Here is an 8,159-nt window from a genome sequence, read left to right as displayed (position 1 = left end):
TTACAAAACGGACAACAATAAATATTTCAAAGAATATGAAAAAGGAGAAAAAAAACAGAAATTCAATTAACTAGACGGTCATCAATTAGATGAAATATTATTTTATGTCATGGTGACATTGTCAGTTCCAGTTCTGTGGTAATGCCTCTTATATCATTGGAAATTCAAATATAAATAAATAAACAGGTAAAAATACTTTACGTTTGGCCGTGTCGACATTTGTATGACCTCCGTCATAAAAAATGTTAAATCTTTCGTTGCAGGGTTATCCCCAGTCGTACAGCCCGAGAACCCCACTTTTTATGATTATTTTTCCAAAAAACGTCAGTAATATTTTTGTGAAAAATGCTTTAAAGCATTCTATACATAGCACTTTGTTCGAAAGCGCATCCGATATATTGGACTCACAAGGTCATAATTTTCAGATCATAACAAAAATTTTACAAATAGTTAAAAATAGTTAAAAAATTAAATGGGGGGCCCCCCCATTCTCGGGGTCAAAATTTTTGTTGATATAATTCGAATCTACACTGATTAAAGAATGTCTCTACAAAATTTCAAGTGAAAATCTCAAGAACTCTTGAAGATATAGCCGATTTATTGTGTCAGCATCAAGTGACGGCTGAAGGGCTTATCAAACTTTAAACGCGTGTTTCTCTAAAAATTTTTTTGCGAATGGCGGGCACGATAACTCAAAAACTAAGAATCCAATCGGTTTCAAATTTTGCAACGTTTCTCTGGGAGTGTATAGCTATCGTATGAACTAGGATAAAGCCAATCGGTGAAGATCTTCCTTATTTTTTAACTTGGTTCTTGGTAAAAAATCGGCGATTTTCCAAAAATATTTTTTCAAAGGTCCACCATTTTGTTAATTTTTGAGCGATGTCAATAATCCTAGTTCATACGAGAGCCAGACATGTACTCTTTCTAACACCGTTGGAATTTTCGGATTCCGATGTTCCAGTGAGGAGTTATCATGCCCGCCATCAAAAATAAGGACTTTTCTTTAATTACAAAAAACAACAACAAAACAATAACAAAAAATTTTTGTAAATTATTTTTCTTTTCTTTTAAATCTTCAATTTTATATGTGCAAAGTTACAAATCTTAACAAGCATTGGTATTGATTTACCAGCCCATTGAAAATCTTGAAAAATTAAAATCGAGAATGGGTGGGGTTCCCTTAAATGCAAATTGTTGCGTAATTAATAAACACTTCAAATATATTATGATCGGTACAGGCGTTTTCGATTTCAAAAATTATACTTTCATAAAAACCACCTAACTGCTTTGATGAAGATCAGACAATATATATCATATTTTTTATCAGACAAAACCAAAATAAGCATTCGATGGCGTATATATTTAAAAATAGTTATTTGTGGTGATAAGATGATATTTAGGGGATATAATTGGCACAAACATTATTTTTCTAGTCGCTCAAGAGGCCAGAATTATAAACCGAACATCACAAACATTCCGCAGAGAAGACAATCTGATCAACTAATTGGAATTGTAAAATAACAACATTTACAAAACTCGGAGCTGTTGACCTTCTGTCGAATATCAATTCTAATGATACAAACGTTCGGATATGAAAGAAATACAACAAGTAAGGAAAGTTCAAATGTCGGACGAAATTTACATTTACACCTTTGGGTCGATACAAAGATGCTTCTACGTACAATACTCTGTCGATAGAACATATATAGCATTTCTGAGGGTTGTTGCCATGGAATCGGACAAAATTGTATATGTGATCTACAAAGATATATGAACCAATTTAAATCAACCCATAAGCATGTCATTCTGAGGTCTAAGCAAAATTCCATGTTAATCGGGACGACTTGGGGTCTTTGGTGTAGCATTTGTATGGAATAGAGTAAAATTATGTATGAGATCTTTATGTCAATCAGCACTGATATAAAGAAAACATGACATACGTGTTCTTTGTTCACAAAGATATATGGGCAGACGGACATTCATAAGTCGATCCAAAACCCTTATTCTCAAAAGTGCATATATTCTTGATCAGAATAAAATTCTATGTCGATTTATGCATGTCGGTATGTCTGTCCGTTGAAATCACGAAGAAATCAGAATATTTAATTTTGAGCTTTGAAAATTTTTACATACTTTGCTAGTACTCCTAGGATGTTTGGTATTGTAAATGGGATATATCGGTCCAGGTTTTGCTGTAGCCTCCATATAACGGTACCCTCCAATATTCGGTATTTAGGCGATTTTCGACACTTGTTTCAAACGAATTGACAGCAAGTTAGAATTGTGTGTTGTTATTTTGTAGCACAACTTCATATTAAACATTATTAATATTATATTATTCAGGGTAGCCCCCATATAACGCTAACCCCCAATATTCGGTATTTTGGACACGATTGGTTGTAATTTAGATATTTGGGTCCTCATTGTATAGTAAATCCTTGTAATTAAAAATTATTAATATTGAACTAAGCCTTGACGTTTAGTGGTAGCTTTTCTATAAAGCACATATAGTCGGCCTAGTCCAACTATATTTCTCCACTGGTTTTGTATTTTTATAAAGCACAGCTGATTCATCAATTCGAACGCTCATGTCCCAGCCAACTTTGTTCCCATCAACTAGAAAATAAACTATTCTACTTATAAAAAAACGCCACTTTTGGCTTATTTGAAATGTAATAACCCTCTAAGTAATTTTTATACCCTTCACCACACTATGGTACAGGGTATTATGTCTTTGTGCATATGTTTGTAACAGGCAAAAGGAAACAAAAGAATATCCTTTAAAAATTTTTGATAGTAAGCTGGATTTTGTTTTTGATATAATTTGAACCTACTCTAGTTCAAGAATGTCCCTTTAAAATTTTATAGCCGATTTATTGTGTAAGCATCAAGTGAAAGCAAAACTAATTCTCAAACTTCAAACGCGTATATTGCTATCGTATGAACTAGAATAAATCAGTGAAGATCTTGCTTCTATAAGTATATTGTGGTAAAAAATGGGCGATTTCCAAAAATTATTATAATCATAGTTCATACGAGAGCCAGACATGTAATTTTTCTAATGCCGTTGAAATTTTCGGATTCCGATGTTACAATGAGGAGTTATGGTGCCCGCCATCAAAAATAAGACCTTAATTTAAATTATTTTTCTTCTCTTTTAAATCTTCAGACATGAGCAAAGTTACAAACCTTAATAAGCATTGGTACTTATTTACCAGCCTATTGAAAATCATGAACATTCAAAATCGACATTATGGTCCTATACGGTAATTCAAGCAAAACTTTGGTCATGAAGAATAGTAAGCTGCGTTATATTGAAAGAATAAAATATAAATGACTTGGGCCCATTCTGCCGAACAAGGATCGGAAGAAATCAAAGAGGTTTAGAATCCAAGCAGCTCTATCAATGTTTTTTACTGCACGTTTGAAATATATGTTTGATGTGTATAGGAATAACCAACAAGAAGAAGTCTCGTGGCGAATTAATCCATTGTAGTATAGCCGTTAGTTATCTCCTATGGACATTAGTACCGCACTGATCATTGAAGTGTGTCACACAATAAGCCATTGCACAATTTAAAGGCAAATTTACACCCCTGCTGTTCTCACTGATTGTCACACTTAAAGGTGCTACTGTTATGAAAAGTTCATTACTATTACCTGTGTCTATCCCCAAATGCAGAAAAAAGAGAAACAAAAAACGTGATCAAAACAATAATTCGTCCGTTTTTGTCACCCGAAATGTTCTAGCAACACAAGTAACATTGTGTGACATGGGACAATAATCCCAACACAAATCTCACTCTACAAAATTAAATTTCAATAAAAAACGAAAGCAAACATGCACCAGTGGCCATAAATTGTAATTGCATTGCAGTTTGACATTTTGTGTGTGTGTGTGTTTGTACGAGAATTGGCTATTTTTTGTTCTTTTTTGAGACTTTAACGTGAACAACGACAACAACACTACTGGCTAGGGTCTGACTAGCATACTTATCCTTTGTCCCTTCAATGTAGTCTCTATTTGTTTGTTTGTCAGCTGATATCCCTTGGCCTGAGTACTTTTTTTTTGGTTCAGTTCTGCACGACACGTGCATTACTCGCTGTCTGTCCGTCTATCTAGCACGACTGCTAGAAAATGTTATTCGTGTGCATCCTGTTATTGTTTTCATAAATCTTCTCCATTTACTTTGTGTTGTGGCGGTATGGGTACGAATTTAAACTAATAGAAAATACTCGAAGAATTGAATTGAACGTTAGACCGAAACAGAAACATGGACTTGGAAAAATCCACAGTTATGATTGCTATTCAGCGGTAATATTCCCACGTTCTTAAAACTAAAAGACGATCATGCTACGCATTGAGTTTCTTAATGTTGTTGTTGCTGTTCTTGTTGTGTGTGCAAACATTTCCTCCAGATGACAGTAGCATGGCCAGTTACGACGGTCATCGATTGGAACATGGGGGCATTTGTCGGAATCATTGATTATGGCACTCATAACATGAATCTTGAAATGCGCAAAAACATTTTATGCCATTACTACATTACTATTATTATTATGACGGACTCCTTGGCGACAAATGTTGTACTTGGTACAGACACAGTGTACACTGGAATTAGAAATTTAAAATTCTGCAAGCTTATTTTCGAATTTTGGTCGATTAATACTAGAGTACATGATATTTCCGCCCAAACGTCTTCCAAATTGATTTGCAATTACATAAAATTGGACGAAACGAATATGGTAGATTTATATAAATCAGATGCTATTAATGCCAATCTTACACCGCACATCATTCTAGACATAATTCGGTTGTTTCAACAAAATTTTATCGGTCGCTTAATCTTAATACGGTCTAATTTATAAAGTTCGGTGCAAACTGAAAAAACGTTAGATATTTTAAAACCAGTAAGGAAAGTTCAAAAGTCGGACGGAGTCGACTATGATATGATACCCTTCACCACTTTGGGTACATACAAGAGATGCTAATATATACAAAAACCTGTATATAGAACAGATTTAGCATCATTGGAGGACCATTGAATGGAAATTAAATGTGTGACCTAAATCTATACACTTACCATTCTGATATCTATGAAAATATGCATGTCATTCGGGCAGATATGGATTCTTTAGAGTACCATTTGTATGAAATGTAGCAAAATTATATAGCTATATGTAAATCAGGACCTACTGGAACCTTTATTATTTGGTGCACAAACTGCATGAAGACGCAACTATTTCGGTGTTATTTTTAATATTCACATATGAATATATTTCACAAACTCCAGTACGCGTTATTGTAGCTCCAAGCTATATCTAAGTCTGAACCGATTTCAAAAATTTTCAATCGAATACTCTCTGCAATATTTCATGTAACGTAAACAAACGTAAGCTCTTCGGTGCACCATTTTCACGAAATTCATGAATATGGGAACTATATCTAAATCTGAACCGATTTTAATAGTGCGTTTACATTTAACCAGATTTCGTTAACCCAGTGGGTTTCAATTGTCATCTCCTTCGCATATATTTCAAATAAATCTTCATAAAGTAGGTTAACCCGGTAAAAAAGTTCTAATGTACAAGGAGTTTAACAAAACTTCCTCAGTCCTCTGCGCAATATTTTGTCTCAATTCCATACGTATTCCTAGTCTCAATTCCATACGTTATCACAAATTTCGTCACAATTAGATAAAAATTGGGAGTTGGGTACACCATTGACATAAAATTGGACAAAGCTATATATAGCAGCTATATATAAATCTGAACAGATTTTCTCAAATATCAATAGGGTTCGTCCTTGGGTCAAATAAATGGGCTGTGTCAAATTTCATCTAATTCGTCTAATAATAAATGCACCCGGACTTGCTCACAAAAATACATGGCCGGATGGATAGATAGACGGACGGGCATGCCTAAATCGACTCAGAAAGTGATTCTATGCATAATCTCAAAAGGAACCATCTCGTTTCCTTTTGTCTGTTACAAATATATGCACAAAGACATAATAGCCTGCACCACAGAGTGCTGAAGGGTATTATTAGTAATATGGGTCCACGATTTGCTATAGCCTCATATAACATTTAACAAGCTTTAGCCATAGCAAAAAAGTCTCAATATAGGTTCACAGCCTAAAGGTCCCACCCCATTTTCGGTACTATGAACGCGCATTTTCCACCCGAATTGACTGTAACATAGCATTTCGGTTTCTTTTTGCGGAAAGTTTTGGTCATAGGTTCATATTTTGACTTAAATCAAAATGTTCAAACCCATATTTCCTATTATTAATATTAGCTACATTTTTTCGACAACTCAATGGCTGCAATTTCTTTTTTTATACCCTTCGCCACATTGTGGTACAGTGTATTATGTCTTTGTGCATATGTTGGTAACAGGCAAAAGTGAACGAGATAGACCTATGTTTCCTTGTGAGAATATGCATAGAATCAATTTCTGAGTTGATTTATGCATGTTAGTCAGTCTGTCCGTCCGTCTGTCCATGTTAAATTGTAAAAAAAGTACAGGTCGCCTTTATAATTCGAATTTTATAAAATTTGACACATGTCGCTTATTTGGCCCAAGGATAAACCTGTTGAAATTGATGAAAATCTGTTCAGATTTAGATATAGCTCCCATATATGTATATATATATATATATATTCGTCCGATTTAAGGTAAGTGGTGCACCAAAGTCCCTATATATTTTTTCGGTTTGCACGAAATTTGGCATATCGTCCTGAATTTAATACATAGTTATATGTGCCAAGTTCAATCGGTTCAGATTTAGATAAAACCCCCATATATATTTTCATCCCATGTTATGTAAATGGTGTACCAAAGCCTCTATATATTATTCGATTTGCACGAAATTAAGCACGGCGTAATGAATTGAGTCTAGAATGATGTGCGTTAACTTTCGTGGAAATCGGTTCAGATTTAGATATAGCTTCCATATATATTTTCGTATATGTACCTAAGTCTCTATATATCATTCGATTGGCACGAAATTTGTCATGGCGTACTGTATAAGTTTACAATGATTTGTGCTAACTTTCCTGAAAATCGGTTTCGATTTAGATATAACTCCCACATATATATTTTCTTCCGATTTAATGTAAATTGCACATGCGACGTAGGCCAATCGACATATATACAATTTTATGCAATTTATTTTTCATTTTATTTGATATTTATGTATGAGTTACAAGTTAAAAAGTTTATCCATAAAATACTTAACAAAAACTACTTAAACACTGTGCAATATAAATAATATCGTGCCTCAATACTTTCACCTGTATACCATTATGTTGAACAGACGATGAGAACGACCACTTCTTGGTAGAAAAACGAGAAAAAATTCAAGATTTTCTATAAACTAATTGTTTTAGTTGTTAGCAATTATGACAGTTGTTTGAAATAAGAATTAGAGACATTACCAATCCCACTTGCCATTCGTGTTTGGGACGGATATTAATGCTTCGCCAACCAACCACCAGCCAGTACAGCCAGACAAGTCAGACAGGCATTCAAGCCAATGCATTTTGGTGGTACTCCAGCGATGTTTAAGCTGATGCTGCTTGCTGTCTGCATTCAGCTGTCGCACAGTAGACAAAGGAGTGTCTAATCATATTCTATGGGAGTGAAATGTAATGATGTCTGATAGATTTATGACTACTCTGGACCGCCATAGGCATCCAGCCAGTCTTCTATGTGGACGGACGGACAAGTTGTCGACAATGAAGACGACTACTTGTTTGCACAAAGCACCACAGACTCATGTGGGATTAATACAAATAGATGTTTGTGGCAATCTACGCCGTTCATTCATTATTGGTGTTAAGTAAATATTTGTTCTTGGAATGCAATATGAAGAAGTCATTAATTCCAAATGAAAATCGTAATGCGTTGTAAATAATAATGCTAAATGAATGGTTGAGTATTTGTAAATGAGTGGTGGCAAATCCAGCAAACAGCAGATCAAATCAAAATCCATAATTCATAGAATGAGTGTTTTGATTTGTTGCTGTTGTTGGCCGACTCGACAGAAAACTCCAAAACAAAAACTTGAAATTTTTATTGAAATGTGTACATATTTATATTTACTTTCCGATTTGATTCATTTCCTATAACATATGAAAATTTAATTAAAA

The sequence above is a fragment of the Musca vetustissima genome, unplaced genomic scaffold (assembly GCF_032173495.1).
Source record: "Musca vetustissima isolate MV318-11 ecotype Yass unplaced genomic scaffold, APGP_CSIRO_Mvet_v1 utg55010, whole genome shotgun sequence".
In the NCBI taxonomy this organism is placed as follows: Eukaryota; Metazoa; Arthropoda; class Insecta; order Diptera; family Muscidae; genus Musca; species Musca vetustissima.
This window is presented reverse-complemented; position numbering follows the sequence as displayed.